Source organism: Heterodontus francisci, chromosome 7 (genome assembly GCF_036365525.1).
Source record: "Heterodontus francisci isolate sHetFra1 chromosome 7, sHetFra1.hap1, whole genome shotgun sequence".
Classification (NCBI taxonomy): domain Eukaryota; kingdom Metazoa; phylum Chordata; class Chondrichthyes; order Heterodontiformes; family Heterodontidae; genus Heterodontus; species Heterodontus francisci.
The window spans coordinates 21,322,712-21,340,405 of NC_090377.1; positions in this window are offsets into that span (position 1 = coordinate 21,322,712).

A 17,694-nucleotide genomic window follows, 5' to 3' on the forward strand; every position below is an offset into this window, starting at 1 on the left:
TGGTAAATTGTTTTCTAAATTATTTACCTAATGCTATAACTGTAATGCCAGTTCAAAATTGACGTTGTAACTTTTGCTCAATGAGTAAACCTATTACTATGAATGATTAGGCAAGACAGTCATCTAACATTGTTTTTTGTGTCTATTTTCCATCCAGTAGCTAAAGTGATGAAAAGTCAGAATTTCAACATTATAAGTGAAATGTTTCACATTTACAGTATTGTTTCGGTGCAGTAACCAAGACACTATCCTGTCAACCTGGGTTCAAATCCAGGTTAAATCGGTGGGAAAAAATAGCCCTATGTTTGTGAGTTGGCAAGGTTCTAACTGAAATATGCAGCATGACCTGGACAATATCCAGGCTTGGGCTGATAAGTGACAAGTAAAATTCGCGCACCCAAGTGCCTGGCAATGACGATCTCCAACAAGAGAGAATCTAACCATCTCCGCTTGACGTTCAACAGCATTAATATTGCTGAATCCCCCACTATCAACATCTTGGGGATTACCATTAACCAATAAATGAACTGCAGCAGCTGCATAAATACTGTAGCTACAAGAGCAGGTCAGAGGCTGGGAATTCTGCAGTGAGTAACCCACCTCCTGAATCCCCAAAGCCTGTGCACAATCTAAAAGTCACAAGTCAGGCGTGTATTGGAATACTCTCCTCTTGCCTGGATGAGTGCGGCTTCAACAACACTCAGGAAGCTTGACACCATCCAATACAAAGCAGCCCACTTGATTGGCACCCCATCCAGCACCTTAAACATTCACTCCCTCCACCACCAATGCACAGTGGCAGCAGTGTATACCATCTACAAGATGCACTGCAGCAGCTCACCATGCCTCCTTCGACAGCACCTTTCAAACCCACAACCTCTTCCATCCAGAAGGACAAGAGAAGCAGACATGTGAGAACACACCATCTGAAAGTTCCCCTCCAACCCACACACAATACTGACTTGGAAATATATTCACTGTTGCTGGATCAAAATCCTGGAACTCTCTCCCTCACTCACTTGGTGTACCCACACTGAATGGATTGCAGTGGTTCAAGAAGGCAGCTCACCACCACCTTCTCAATGGCAATTAGGGATGGGCAATAAATGCTGGCCTGTCCAGCAACACCCACATCCCATGAAACAAATAAAAAAAAATGAGTTTGAACATCTTCATTCTGGTTCCCAGCGTTACAAGACTACAGCACAAAAATACCCCTAGTATGCCCCTCAGTAGTAGGCTTCCTCAAGGAAATTATAGATGGCTGATGCGTGAAATGGAAAAATGCCATAGGACTGACGTTGTTTCCATTTTTCTCATTAGGAATCATACATGTTTTTTCTGAGGTTGTGGCGAAAATACGTTATCATGGCAGTGTTGAAAGAGGATCTAATTGCCCTGTACTTGAATTGAAAGTGTTCCTTGCTGATAGTGGGGCCAAATGGAGAGTGTCCCATTACACAGCAGCAGCTTTGAAAAGGACAATATTTGCAAAACAATGTTGGTGGGCAATTATATAGATCAGGAATTCTGATCAAACAGGTTAAATGGAAATCTTGGCACAAGACAAGTTGAAGCATTGAAAGTGACAAAAAATGTTGGTTCACATAAGGCAGGAATAAATCTGCCAGGATGGGTGCATCTGCAACAACGTTCAAGAAGCTCAACACCTTTTAGTATAAAGCAGTCTGCCTTTTTGACAGCCCATTAAGCATTCACATCCTCCAACACAGTGGCAGCAGTGAGTCCTCCATAGAAAGAATTACATAGAATTTACATCACAGAGGCAGGTCCTTCAGTCCAACTGCGCTATGCAAGAACACAAGAACACAAGAATTAGGAGCAGAAGTAGGCCATTCGGCCCATCGAGCCTGCTCCACTATTTGATAAGATCGTGGCTAATCTGATTGTGGCCTCAACGCCACTTTCCTGCCCGCCCCACATAACTCTTGACTCCCTTGTCTATCAAAAATCTATCTAACTCAGGCTTGAATAAATTCAATCATGCAGCCTCTACTACTCTCTGGAGAAAAGAATTCCACAGACTAACAACCCTCTGAGAGAAAACATTTCTCCTCATCTCAGTCTTAAATGGAGACCCCTAATTTTTAAACTGTGTCCCACAGTTCTCGACTCCCTCACAAGAGGAAACATCCTCTCAGAATCCACCCTATCAATTCCCCTCAGGATCATATATGTTTCAATAAGATCACCTCTTATTCTTCTAAACTCCAATGGGTATAGGCCCAACCTGCTCAATCTTTCCTCATAAGATAAGCCCTTCATTCCAGGAATCAATCGAGTGAACATGCTCTGAACTGCTTCTAATGCAATTATATCCTTTCTTAAGTAAGGCGACCAAAATTGTACACTGTAACCAGATGCGGTCGAACTAAGGCCCTGTACAGCTGTAGAAACACTTCCCTACTTTTATACTCAATTCCCTGTGCAATAAACGCCAACATTCCATTTGCCTTCCTAATCACTTGCTGGACCTGTATACTAACTTTTTGTGATTAATGTACCAGGATACCCAGATCGCTCTTGTAGGCATGGCCATTTTTAAGCCCTCAAATCAGCCCAGGCCAAAGAACACTTTAAATTCAGCCACTGTGGCCAAGACACTTTGAATTTGACTCATGTGGACTGTCCCTTTAAATCATTAGCAAATTGACTGAACAATGGATTAAAAGTCAATTAAAGAAATACAGGGACAAGCTATCAGGCACAAACAGCAGGGAGTTCACCAGCCAGTCTTTGAATACCATTCCCTGGACAAGTCATTTCAAATAAAATAAAACCACTTATTAATTAGCACCCACTCGAGACATCTCCAAGCTATCAAGACATGATCAACTCATCTCCCCTCCATTTTTCACCTACTCTCCCCAAACGAGACAGGCAACCTTGTTCAAAAGAAATATTCAACAAGTTATATCTGACCTGTCTGATACAAACTCACAGGACAATAGCAAGACAGTTTTTGGTGTGAACCCATAACACTATAACTGGTATAGGGTTTGCCCAGTGAGGGATGTTTGAGCAGATGAGTTTTTTCCTTCAGCAAGAGCATTACAGGAACAATAAGAAAAGGCATCCCAGCATCTCCAGCAAGCTGTACAGAGTGAGTGCAGAGAACATCAGCACAATGAGACCACGAAGCTCATAGCCTCAGGATACAGGGTAAACCTTTCAGGACTAAGATGAGGAGAAATTTCTTCACCCAGTGAGTGGTGAGCCTGTGGAATTCGCTACCACAGAAAGCAGTTGAGGTCAAAACATTGTATGTTTTCAAGAAGGAGTTAGATATAGCTCTTGGGTCTAAAGGGATCAAAGGGTATGGGGCAAAAGCAGGAACAGGTTACTGAGTTGGATGATCAGCCACGATCATAATGAATGGTGGAGCAGGCTCGAAGGGCCGAATGGCCTACTCCTGCTCCTATTTTCTATGTTTCTATGTTTGAGTTCAGGATACAGAGGAAAAGAGGGGCATTGAAGTAAGGAGGTAAATCCTCGACCCAAGATAGACTGTACACTGCAACAACAACAGACCACTGCCAGCTGCAAGACATCGGACCCGTGAGTATCACCAGTGACACTACAAGACACACTGTGTGGGCTCGGGTCCCTCTACCAAACACACCAGACACACACCTTAGGTTGGACTGGGTGGATTTTTTTTTATAGCCATTGTACAAGATAGAGCATAAGTGGTTCCACTGTTGGTTTTTGTTTAATTAATACCCTTGTTTGATTCATCATATACCTGAGTGTTGTTTGACATCATTTTCAAATTCCACTTTGTGATATCACACCGCCGTCGCCAAGAACCCCACAAGTGAGTGTTGGAGGAGGAGAGATTTTCACCGGTACGATCCGGCACAGGTCATTCACTTACACTCTATTCCGTAGATTTCTGCTGTCTCTTTCCTTTCAAACAATATACTGCTTTTTTATTTTTCCTAACAAAGTAGACAAGTTCATATTTTCCCACATAATACTCCATCTGCCAATTTATTGCCCACTCACTTAACCGACCTAAATCCCTTTGTAGACTCCTTATATTCTCTTGCAGCTTACTTTCCTACCTATCTTTGTGCCATCAGCAAATTTGACAACCATACATTCGCTCCCTTCATCCAAGTCACTGACATAGATTGTAAATAGCTGAGGCCCCAGCACTGATCCCCGTGGCACTCCACCAATAACAGCTTTCCAACCTGAAAATGACCCATTATTCCTACTCTCTGCTTCATGTTAGCTAACTTATCCTCTATCTATGCTAATATGTTATCCCCTACACCATAAACTCTTATCTTGTGTAGTAACCTTTGATGTGGCACCTCATCGAATGCCTTTTGGAAATCCAAGTACACCACATCTGCAGGTTCCCCTTTATCCACCTTGCTTGTTACTTGCTCAAAGAACTCTAATAAGTTCGTCAAACTCAACTTCATGTTCACAAAACCATGTTGGCTCTGTCTGATTGTATTATGATTTTCTAAATATCCTGCTATAACTTCCTGAATAATGGATTCTAGCATTTTCCTTATGACAGATGTTAGGCTAATTGGCTTATATTTTCCTGCTTTCTGTCTCCCTCCTTTCTTGAATAACAGAGTTGCATTTGCAGTCTTTCAGTGCGCTGGGACCTTTCCAGAATCTAGGGAATTTTGAAAGATCACAACATATGCAGTTACTATCTCTGCAGCCACTTCTTTGAAGACCCTAGGATGCAAGCCATCAGGTCTAGGGGACTAGTCAGTCTTTAGTTCTCATAGTTTTCCCAGTACCTTTTCCCAAGTGTTTGTGAATGTTTTTAGTTCCTCCTTCCTTTTACCTCTTGATTTTCAAGTATTCTTGGGACTTTTTTGTTTCTTCAAAAGTGAAGACAAACACAAAATACCTGTTCAATTCTTCCACCATTTCCTTGTTTCCTATTATTAATTTCCCAGTCTCACCCTCTAAGAACATAAGAACACAAGAACTAGGAGCAGGAGTAGGTAATTCAGCCCCTCGAGCCTGCTCCGCCATTCAATACGATCATGGTTGATCTCATCTCGGCCTCAACTCCACTTTCCTGCCTGTTCTCCATAACCCTTCAACCCATTTCTAATTAAAAATCTGTCTATCTCCTCCTTAAATTTACCCAATGTCCCAGTATCCACCGCACTCTGGGGTAGTGAATTCCATAGATTCACGACCCTTTGAGAGAAGTAATTTCTCCTCATCTCTGTTTTAAATCTGCTACCACTTATCCTAAAACTATGACCTCTCATTCTAGAATGCCCCACCAAGGGAAACATCCTCTCTACGTCTACTTTGTCAATCCCCTTAATCATCTTATATACCTCAATTAGATCTCCTCTCACTTTTCTAAGCTCTAGAGAGTAAAGGCCTAAACTGCTCAATCTCTCTTCCCACCCCCCCACCCACCCGCCCAACCATCTCTGGAATCAATCTAATGAACCTCCTCTGAACTGCCTCCAATGCAACTACATCCCTCCTCAAGTAAGGGGACCAAAACTGTACACAATACTCCAGGTGCGGTCTCACCAATGTCTTGTACACTTGCAGCAACACTTCCATACTTTTATACTCTATTCCTTTTGCAATAAATGCCAAAATTCCATTTGCCTTCCTTATCACCTGCTGTATCTGCAAACTAGTTTTCTGCGATTCATGCATGAGGACACCCAGATCTCTCTGCACCGAAGCACTCTGAAGTTTCTCTCCATTTAGATAATAATTTGCCTTTCTATTCTTCCGATCAAAATGGATAACCTCACACTTATCCATGTTAAAATCCATCTACCAAACTTTGGCCCATTTATCTAATCTATTCATATCCATTTGTAGATTTCTTATTTCTTTATTGCAACTTACTGTCCCACCTATTTTAGTGTCATCTGCAAATTTGGCTATAGTACCTTCTATCCCTGCACCCAAGTCATTAACATAGATTGTAAATAGTTGGGACCACAGGACCGAACCCTGTGGCACCGCACTAGTTACATCTTGCCAACCAGAAAAAGACCCATTTATCCCGACTCTCTGTTTTCTGTTGGTTTACAAATCCTCTATCCAAGCTAATAAATTGCCCCTAACCCCATGTGATCTTACCTTGTGTATTAACCTTTTGTGCGGCACCTCATCAAATGTCTTCTGGAAGTCCAGATAAACTACATCTACAGGATCCCCATTATCCACTTTGCTTGTTACAGCTTTGAAGAACTCTAGCAAATTAGTCAAACAAGATTTACCCTTCATAAAACCATGCAGACTCTGATGGATTTTGACTTTCTAAATGTCCTGTTATTACTTCCTTAATAATGGATTCTAACAATTTCCCAATGACAAGAGTCAGTGGTGAACCCACCACTGGGGCGGCACAGTGGCGCAGTGGTTAGCACCGCAGCCTCACAGCTCCAGCGACCCGGGTTCAGTTCTGGGTACTGCCTGTGTGGAGTTTGCAAGTTCTCCCTGTGACCGCGTGGGTTTCTGCCGGGTGCTCCGGTTTCCTCCCACAGCCAAAGACTTGCAGATTGAAAGGTAAATTGGCCGTTGTAAATTGCCCCTAGTGTAGGTAGGTGGTAGGAGAATGGTGGGGATGTGGTAGGGAATATGGGATTAATGTAGGATTAGTATAAATGGGTGGTTGTTGGTCAGCACAGACTCGGTGGGCCAAAGGGCCTGTTTCAGTGCTATATCTCTCTATGACTCTAACCCGCTTCTGCCGAGCCCGGGGTTCCGTCCCGTATTTTACGGGTCCCCGGGCTTTAATTGTCCCCAGGCAGGACTTCCACCCACTTGAGGGAGGAGGTCCCGCCTCAGTGAGCTGCCGGCCAATCAGCAGGCTGACAGCTCTTAGTCCCAGCAGCAGCACCGGGAGCGGTGGCCACTGCTGGGATTGCAGCCCAGCCGACACCATGGAGCCTGGAGATGAGGTAAGTTGGGCTTGCCTCACCAGGGGGATCGGTCCTTCCCTGGTGAGGCTAAAGTAGTCGTTTGGGGGGAGCCCTCAATCAGGCACCCTGTGCCCGACTGCCATGCCCCCCCCCCAACCCCGGGGCGCGGAAAGGCCGGCAGCTATCACTGGGCGGCCTTTCACGTCCCCAGCATGCCCACCTGCCATGGGTAAAATACCCGTGGAGGTGGGCGAGGGCCCTTAAGTGGCCGTTTAGTGGCCACTTAAGGGTCTTGATTGGCCTTGGGTGGGTGGGCCATTTCCCCAACCGTAGTAAAGTTGACTGGAGGCAGGAGCAGTGCGGATAGGCCATCCGCTCAATTTTATGCCTCCCCCACGCCACCATCCGACATGCTGGGGCAGCATAAAATTCAGCCCCATGTCTCCGAAATGATTATCAGGTCATATACATTTATTTCCATTTGTGCTATCAGTTCATCTCTTTAGTTACGAATGCTGCGCGCATTCAGATACAGAGCCTTTAATTCTGTGTTTTTATCATCCTTGCAAGCTCTGGCCTTATCTGCTGGTGCACTCTTCAATTTATATGCTCGGACCCTTCCTGCCACACTCTGGCTATCATTACCCATAATGCTACCCTGCTCTACTGCCTTGTCCAATCTCTTTAATTTTCCACATCTTCCATCATGAGATCCACCCCCCTCACCACCCCCCACCCCCGCCCTCTCCCTCCCCACTCCCACTGTTTAGTTTTTTAAAGCTCTCTCTACTGCCCTAGTTATACGACTCTCCAGAACACTGGTCCCAGCATGGTTCGGGTGAAGATCATTCCAACAGTAAAGTTCCCACTTTCTGCAGTGCTAGTGCCAGTGCCCCATGAAGCAAAACCCATTTAGATTAGAGATACAGCACTGAAACAGGCCCTTCGGCCCACCGAGTCTGTGCCGAACATCAACCACCCATTTATACTAATCCTACACTAATCCCATATTCCTACCAAACATCCCCACCTATCCCTATATTCCCCTACCACCTACCTATACTAGTGACAATTTTATAATGGCCAATTTACCTATCAACCTGCAAGTCTTTTGGCTTGTGGGAGGAAACCGGAGCACCCGGAGAAAACCCACGCAGACACAGGGAGAACTTGCAAACTTGACGTACATCCAAATTAACAGTTGTTGTTTGACTTTGGTGTGACTGGTTTAGTCGTGTCCTTCATAAACCTTGTGTCCAAACTGAATAACAAGTATGAGCTACAGCTCCAGGAGTGTTGAGGGGCCCTCGCAGTACCTGACCTGCTTCAGCAGTGCTCACCTCTCACTATTAAGGATTCCCTCTTGGTGAAGCAATGTAAATGGAGGCTCAGACTTTAGGGAAGGTATAATGAAGATAGAAGGTATAATGCTGTAAACTCAGAGGGGTGAATTTTACAGGAACCCCGACATCAGGGGTCATGGCGGGGAGGCCCAGAAAACGTCTCTGGGAGAGGCCCACCATGGGCCTTGACACTGGGAAGGCCTGGCCCCATATTGCCGGCGACGACATGACCTCATGGCAGTCCCCCTGCTGCTTAGCAATGGAAGCAGGATTTAAATATGTTAATGAATGTAAATTAATGACTTAATTTACTGCTCCCACTGGCTGCCCCGCTTCGATATTGTGATCGGTTGCCGTGGTTCCCGTACCTTTGGATCGCTATCCGGAGATCTGATGCGGGACACAGATGGGGAGGGAGGCGGAGGTAGGTTTTCAGGGTGGGAGGGGGGTGAGCGGGATAAAATGTTTTTGATAGATCTAGGGGGTAGTGGGAAAGGATAAAGTTCATAGTGTATGAACTTTGGCGGGGAGAAGGTCAGGACCATAAGGTAAGTATTTTTTGAAGAGGAGAGTGCAAGTAATAAAATCGATGGTCATTGATGGGGTGTGGGAGAGGGTCGGGATAACTCTTGTTAAGTTTTTGCAGTAATGTTTCTTTAAAAATTTAAATTAAATTGAAGGTCTGGAAGCCCTTTGAAAATAGCATTGGTGCCTGCGCAATGGCGCTGGATGCTGTTGCTGGGGGTGGAGCACCCGCCCCCTCCATGTCATTGGGGGAGGGGGAGATGGCGTCTGCCCTGGCCATGTAAATGAACTGCCGTGTTTAATGTCACGGCGGCTCCATGAAGTAAAACCCGCACATGCAAGCCGCCATCTTTTATGGCCGCCACCGTCATCGGTGGCAGAAAACATAAATTTCAGAGTATCTATTGACATTGTCAGTCAATTAGTAGGTGGCAGGGCCAGCCTTATGGCAGGGCTTACAGCAAACTGCTTATTTTGCAACAAACAATGTCTATGTAGTCAACAAACAGAGTCCGTTCAAATAGCGCACAGAATACAGAGTCTATTTAAATGATTGAAGAGAGAACGAACAAATCATCTCCAAGATTAACTCTTAGGCTATGCCAACATTGCTAATAAAGTTGTTATGAAGATACTTCTATATTTTTTGTTAAGTTTTTTTTTGAGGGCTTATATTTAAATTGTGGAGATGGATTCATTGGAAGGTTGAAGATTTCATAGATGCTGGACTTGGCTTTGTTGTTGACAGATCATTGAAAGGTCACTGAGATGTTTAAAAACAACCTTGCTGGAAGTCGTGTGCTTTAAGCTTAATAAACAACAGAAACCTTGGGGACCTGGGGAAGTTGTTTACAGAGAAGCCACATGTCAATATTTATGGAGGTCAAGAGGTTGACATTCTGTTTTGGAGCTTTCAAGTCAGTTGGGGTGTGAACTGTTTTGAAGACAGTTGTTGTTGCCTGCCAAGGAAAAAGAAACACCCAGCTCATCTCTTTCACTACGTCTTTGAAAGAAATCCTGCAATTCAAGTACGTGTTGGCTGAAACTCCTGAGGCCACATGTTTCCTGGAAAGCCTATAGATTCATTCTCGACATCTCCAGAACGAATTGCTTCTGAAAAGATCCCAGTGACCCATTTCAGTATGCTTAGACGCCAGACCAAAAAAGGGACAAGTGACTTCCTTCCATATCTTCTCTTTTTTTCTACAAGAATTAGCAAGTATTTGGCCAAAGTAATTGTTTTTTGTCTTTCTTTTTGTAATACACTTCTGCAGAGATAATTTCAGTATTTTTTCAATGTGTGTGTGTGTGTGTGTGTGTGTGTGTGTGTGTGTGTGTGTGTGTGTGTGAGGAATTTAAAAGGGGAACTTTCATATTTCAATCTGTGTGTCAATGCTTTGTTTCATTACTGGATAAGTCTTGTTTGATAATAAACTGATAATTTTGTTGTTTATTAAAGAAACCTGGTTTGGTCAGAATGATTGACCAAATTGGTAACTGGTGTTACAACCAGGTGAGAAAGAGGTCCTTTCAGCCTTCACCCGGTCTTACTCTAACAGGATTTAATTTTAAGCATACTGTGTTTTTGGCTCCCCCTTGGTGAATCCTTGTTCACCGGTTTCCAATTATGAGGCAAAGAAACCAGCACAAACAGGCTTTCTTAGGTTTAAAGAAGAAAAGTTGACATTTATTAAACTTAAACTCTAATTCGGTTGACGCCTACGGATACACGACACACCCTCACTAGCATGCGTATGTGATATACACAGGCAAATAGAGACAGAAAAGAGCAGAAGAAAAATATAGTGGAAAAGTTTAAGGCAATATCTGAACAGTTGTTGTTATAGTTCTTTGAGTTCACTGTATCTTGCCTTTTGTTGGGGTCCAGTATTCTTCTTAAACCTTGTTCACTGAAGGAGACTTTTCTCTCTTGGGGTTTATATGTCTTCAGTGGTTTTTGGAGTTCCATGAGAAAGAGATGGGAGCAGATGGGAGATGCTGTGGCGAGCCAGCCAGGAGAGGTCTTTTCAATCCAGGAGCAAACAGCTTTCTGCAAGCTCTCAGTTCAAACTGTACAATTCAGAAAAAAACCCAGACTGCCAAGCAGGTTAGTCATGTGACTAACCGGTTTGACCACGTCTGTTTGTGGATTGTATTGGAGCAGGGGATAGCTCCTTTGTTTCAAACACTGTCTGTTAATATTCAAAAAATTCTTTCCAGCCAGGGGTCTGGCAACCCCTTGTCACAGGCCTTCTCTTCTTCCCAGCAACAATTTGAAATTTGATGTCCATGTGGCGAAATTAATGTGCCTCATTCTTGGCAGGTGGGGGCCTGCATGACACTGGGTAAACATTTTTAAAAATATAGGTTGTGACCTGCAGAGAAGTGGGACAAGAAAAGACAGTGCTCACCTCGCATCTCAGTCCTAACAATGCCCATAGCCTGAGAATGAATTGAAAAAAAAACCCAGCAAAAAAAACCCAGCAAGTAAACATAGGGCTGTATGTTAAAAACACTGCTTTATTATTTAAAGTAATTAATTGACACCTAGACAGTCACTTCAGGATGCCTGATGTGCCTCGAGCATTTAAATCTGAATGCAACTGAATCTGAGAATGTAAAGTGATGGGGAAAGAAAAAATTTGGTGACGTCCAGCTGATCCACCAATGAAGCATATCCAAAATAGGGGGAGGGAAAAGCTGATGACACAAGGTTGTGCTCATCAGAGCTAAGTAGCAGCCTCAAGTCAATTGTGCTGCCATTATGGTGCAACAATGACCTAAAGTAAAATTAACTTGCTGCATCTTGACATAAGTCCATCTCCGCCTTGCTGAGGGGTCAGGATAATTGATGTTTGAACGCTATGCTAATGTTCTGCAATCCCAGAGCACTTACTCTAATCAGTGAAATTAGTGTTATGCAAATTAGAAACAAGTGCCGCCATGTCTTTGAGTGATGTCTTGAGGAGTCTTGAAAATGTAAAAATAAAACTCGGGGATGTTTCATCTCTGAATCAGGTTCTAAATGTAGAGACTGCACTCAATAGTTTACTGATAGCATTTTTAAGATAAAACAATTTATTTGGTGCCATGTTCAATTAATCATTTTCCCCCTGAAATTACATTAGGTTTTGTATCCTCCTTACAATTGTCAGAAAAAGTCAACAAATGCAAATCATAACCTGTTAAAAGAAGATTAGATATGAAGGATCCAAACTACTAAAATAATCTCAGAAATAGGAATGCAATATATGTAAACATCCAATGAAAGGTCATTGACCTGAAACATTTTAAATCTGTTTCTCTCCACAGATGTTGCCTACCTGCTTCGAGAATTTTCTATTTTTATTTCAGATTTCCAACAGCTGCAGTGTTATGCTTTATTATTAATCTAAACATTTAGTTCCTAATTAAATGCCCAACTATTTTATATTTGCTAAACGTTTATAAAGCCCTTCTCCAAAAAAAACTACATAGGTATCCAATAGCTATGTGATCACAGTGAAGTCTCCCACTGTCTGAAATGTTCACCCAGGAATCAATAATTAATCAATATCTACTAGAATGTTCTTGTGAGTAGTGTTTTTATGCAAAGAGAAAGGGACAGATATCTTGGAAAATTATTTATTCTCCCAGTATCTTGGCCTATTTACATGTTCCAAGCAATAGCAGCAAAACAGGGTTCCGTGTTCATTCATACCCCTACTGCTTGTGGGATCTTGCTGTGCACAGATTTCTGCCATGCCTACCTACAAAACAACAGCAACTGCACTTCAAAAGTAGTTCATTGGCTGTGAAGCACATTGAGATGTCCTGAGCATGTAAAATGTGTTATATGCCAATTCTTTCTTTCTGTTTTCTGCCTTTGACAGTATCAGGACAATGAATTCTGACTGTGTGGCTGCAGTGACAGGAGTACAGCAGATAAATGTAATCCACAGTTAGCAGAAATCAGTAACCTCAGGCTGAAACAGCTCATACACATACTAAAGACATTTGTGTATCATTTTTAAAGAAATGCTAACACTCTATTCATATGTTTATTGAATTATAGAATCATAGAATCTTACAGCACAGAAGGGGCCATTTAGACCATCATGCTGGTGCTGGAGCTATCCAATTAGTCCCACTCCCCTGATCTTTCCCCACAGCCCTTCAAGTATTTATCCAATTCCTTTTTGAAAGTTACTATTGAATCTGCTTCCACCACCCTTTCAGATATTGCATTCCAGATAATAATATCTTGCTATATAAAATAAATTCTTCTAATCTCCCCTCTGGTCCTTATGCCAATTACCTTAATTGGCAAAGGTGTGGTCTTCATTGAATTTATTGGAGGGATTATGTTTGGTATTGGCCTTTTCCAATGCAGAAAGATAGGCTTTATTGTATATATCTTACAGCAATGATTGATTGATCAGTGATCTTGGGTGACATGAAATGGATCAGACTGATGGCTACCTGTAGTCACATTGGGATGGAAGATTCCCATAACTGAAATAAATGTGCTATATATTCGCTATGCTAATACTGTTTTTTCTTCTCCTGGTATAAGCTTTTAGAGTCCTTCTTTATTCATAGTCATTGCAATGCACCATTGCACAGTGATGTCTAAGTGGATACTTGACATCTCTCTTTACCAAGAAGATGCTGCCAAAGTCATAATGAAAGAGGAGGTCGTTGAGATGTCGGATGGGCTAAACATTGATAAAGAGAAGGTAGTAGAGATGCTGGCTGCACATAACGTTGATAGGTCACCAGGACTGGATGGGGTGCATCCGAGGATGCTGAGGGAAGCATAGGTGGAAATTATGGAGGTACTGGCCATAATCTTCCAAACCTCCTAAGATATGGGGCTGGTACCAGAGGACTGTAGAATTGAAAATGTTATATATTTGTTCCAAAAAAATGTGTAAGGATAAGCCCACTAACTACAGGACAGTCAATTGCACCTCAGCACTGGGAAAGCGAGTGGTTAGCATTTGGAATGCATTGCCTAAGAGGCAGATACAATCAGGGTTTTCAAAAGGGAATTGGATAAGCACCTGAAGAGGACAGAATTGCAGGGCTACGGGGAAAGGTTGGGGGACCCGCTCTTGCGGAGAGATACGACAGGCCAACTGGTCTCTTTCTGTGCTGTAACCATTCTATGATGCAGTTATGTAGTATGCAACATTCCACGTTACTGTAACATGTTTAAACGTTATTGGGATTCAGACTCGAATAGAATAAATGATGACACTGACAAAAGGTATAGTATTACGAACTTCTTGAACTAACTTTATTGAACTATGCTACAAAATCACAAGGATAAGAATAGCACACTGAAAGCCGATAAACTGGTGATTATCACTGCACAGAACTTATCAATGGTACAGACTGTTCTGTCTCACCCAGTCTGTGCCTTTATTACTACCCCATGAAACTGACCTTGTTGTCGAGTCTGTACCCTTACTGTAACTCAACCATAGAAAAGCTGGTCTCACTCTCCCACCCGACTCTGTATTTACCGAGTAAACTACAGAGGTGAAAAGGGTTTCTCATCCACTTGCCTGGTATGATTCCACAAGCTTTTCTCTTATCTAGTCCAGCTCGGATCCTTTAGTCTTTAAAGTGGATAGAGTCATAGAGAGATGTATGGCACAGAAGAAGGCCATTTGGCCCATAGGGTCCATGCCAGCTCTCCACAGAGCTATTCAGTCAGTCCCACTCCCCTGCTCGATCCCTATAGCCCTGCAAGTCTATTTTCTTCTTTGTTCCAATTCCACTCTGTGCACTGTTCAGATACTCAGGGGGAATTGTTGTTTGATGCATTGGCCAATGGTCTGGCTGTGCAACACTGTAACAAAAGGGATAAGCATTCAATTTAGCATTGAAAGGGAGGAAGTATAAGCTGCTTTAGTGGGCTTAAAAGTGGATAAATCCTCAGGCCCAGATGAGATGTATCCCAGGCTGTTATGTGAGGCAAGGGAGGAGATAGCAGGGTCTCCGACACAAATTTTCAAATCCTCTCTAGCCACAGGAGAGGTATCAGAGGACTGGAGGACAGCGAATGTGGTACCATTATTCAAGAAGGGTAGTAGGGATAAACCAGGTAATTGCAGGCTGGTGAGTCTAACATCAGTGGTTGGGAAACTATTGGAAAAAGTTCTGAGGGACAGGATTAATCTCCACTTGGAGAGGCAGGGATTAATCAGGGATAGTCAGCATGGCTTTGTCAGAGGGAGATCGTGTCTAACTAACTTGATTGAATTTTCGAGGTGGTGACTAGATGTGTAGATGAGGGTAAAGCAGTTGATGTAGTCTACATGGACTTCAGTCAGGCTTTTGATAAGGTCCCACATGGGAGATTAGTTAATCAGGTAAGAGCCCATTGGATCCAGGGAAATTTGACAAATTAGATCCAATTGGCTCAGTGGTAGGAAGCAGAGTGTGATGGTTGAGGGTTGTTTTTGTGAGTGAAAGCCTGTGACCAGTGGTGTACTGCAAGGATCGGTGATGTGTCCCTTGCTGTTTATAGTGTACATTAATGATTTAGACGTGAATATAGGAGGTATGATCAGTAAGTTCGCAGTTGACACGAAAATTGGTGGTGTCGTAAATAGCGAGGAGGAAAGTGTTAGATTACAGGACGATATAGATGGGCAGGTAAGATGGGCGGAGCTGTGACAAATGGAATTTAATCCTGAGAAGTGTGAGGTGATGCATTTTGGGAGGACTAACAAGACAAGGGAATATACAATGGATGGTAGGACCCTAGGAAGTACAGAGGGTCAGAGGGACCTTGGTGTACTTGTCCATAGATCACTGAAGGCAGCAGCACAAGTAGATAAGGTGGTTAGGAAGGCATATGGGATACTTGCCTTTATTAGCAGAGGCATAGAATATAAGAGCAGGGAGGTTATGATGGAGCTGTATAAAATGCTAGTTAGGCCACAGCTGGACTACTGTGTACAGTTCTGGTGACCGCTCTATCGGAAGAATGTGAGTGCACTGGAGAGGGTGCAGAGGAGATTCACCAGGATGTTGCCTGGGCTGTATCATTTCAGCTATGAAGAGAGACTGGATAGGCTAGGCTTGTTTCCCTTAGAGCAGAGAAGGCTGAGGGGGACCTGATTGAGGTATACAAAATTATGAGGGGCATTGATAGGATAGCCAGGAAGAAACTTTTTCCCTTAGCAGAGGGATCAATAATCAAGGGGCATAGATTTAAAGTAAGGGGCAGAAGGTTTAGAGGGGATTTGAGGAAAAGTTTTTTCACCCAGAGGGATCTGGAACACACTAGCTGAAGGGGTGGTAGAGGCAGGAACCCTCACATCATTTAAGAGGTATTTAGATGAGCACTAGAAACGCCATAGCAGACATGGCCCGGCCCAAGTGCTGGAAAATGGGATTAGAATAGATAGGTGCTTGATGACCAGCACAGACACAATCGGCCGAAGCGCCTATTTCTGTGCTGTATAACGTTATGATTCTATAAGTCCCTTTTATCCACTTTCATATGCAGCTTTCCTCATGTTTGTGGCAATCAATGGTTGGTTGCTCCCCGCATGATCAGCTCCGTGAACGGTCAGATAACAGTCTTGCAAAGGGTCACTTACCCAGGTTGACATTTACACAATAGGACAAGACCCCACCCCCTGGCTGTTACAAGAACTCATAATGGGGCCCATCCTGTAAAGGTTTTGATATGTCTGCATCCAGGATGTCTCTGATCCTGGCAAATGTTTTAACCATTACTGGTAATTATAAGTGTTTGGGATGCTAGTGGAATGTTTGGTGGTAAAACACATCCAGATACTCAAACAAATATCCTAGCAAAGGATTTCCTGTAACTAAGAGGGTTTGGCCAGACATGGTATCACAAGATCTTTTGGATACCCAACTTCTACAACATAGTGGGCATAGTTTAGAGATGGAGAATAAATGATTACTTGAAGACACTCTAACGTGTACAGTGACTCAGCTAATCGATCCTCCATGTTCAAATCAGTTCATATTTGTAAAAGTCCACTACAAGTACTAACTTCCACACATTGGTGCTCCATATTGAAAATCAGCTTTGGGTTCTTCAAACACCAATCATTGTTGAAAACATTGCTGTGAGTGCAACAGTTCTAGGTGGCTCACCATCACTGTGTACTGTGTACCAGCTGGCACTTGAAAGGGGCCAATGATTTCAGACCAGACAAAAGCAAAATACTGCAGATGCTGGAAATATGCAATACAAACAGAAAATGCTAGTAACACTCAGCAGGTCAGGCAGCATCTGTGGAGAAAGAAACAAAGTTAACTTTTCAGATCTGTGGTAATTGTTGGGGCGGCACAGTGGTTAGCACCGCAGCCTCACAGCTCCAGGGACCCGGGTTCAATTCTGGGTACTGTATGTGCAGAGTTTGCAAGTGCTCCCTTTGACCACGTGGGTTTTTGCCGGGTGCTCCGGTTTCCTCCCACATCCAAAAGACTTGCAGGTGATAGGTAAATTGGCCATTGTAAATTGCCCCTAGTGTAGGTAGGTGGTAGGGAATATGGGATTACTGTAAGGTTAGTATAAATGGGTGGTTCTAGGTCGGCACAGACTTGGTGGGCCGAAGGGCCTGTTTCAGTGCTGTATCTCTAAATAAATAAAAATAAATTCATCAGAACACAGATTTCAGATCATACATTGATTTCCACTAAAGCTAGCCTTGCAATCAGTCCTTTTCACTTAAACAAGCTGACACAACATGACTGGCTGAGGATAATGGAGTCATGCCGCAAAACAATTTGAGGATCATTTTCTCGGAACCATAGACTACATTTTTTAGAGAATGGAAACTTTTGTGAATGGCCAACATCATGAGTTTCATTGAGGGTTTCTTATCAGGAATTATTTTTCCTTACACATTCATGGAATGTGGGCATCGCTGGCTAGGCCA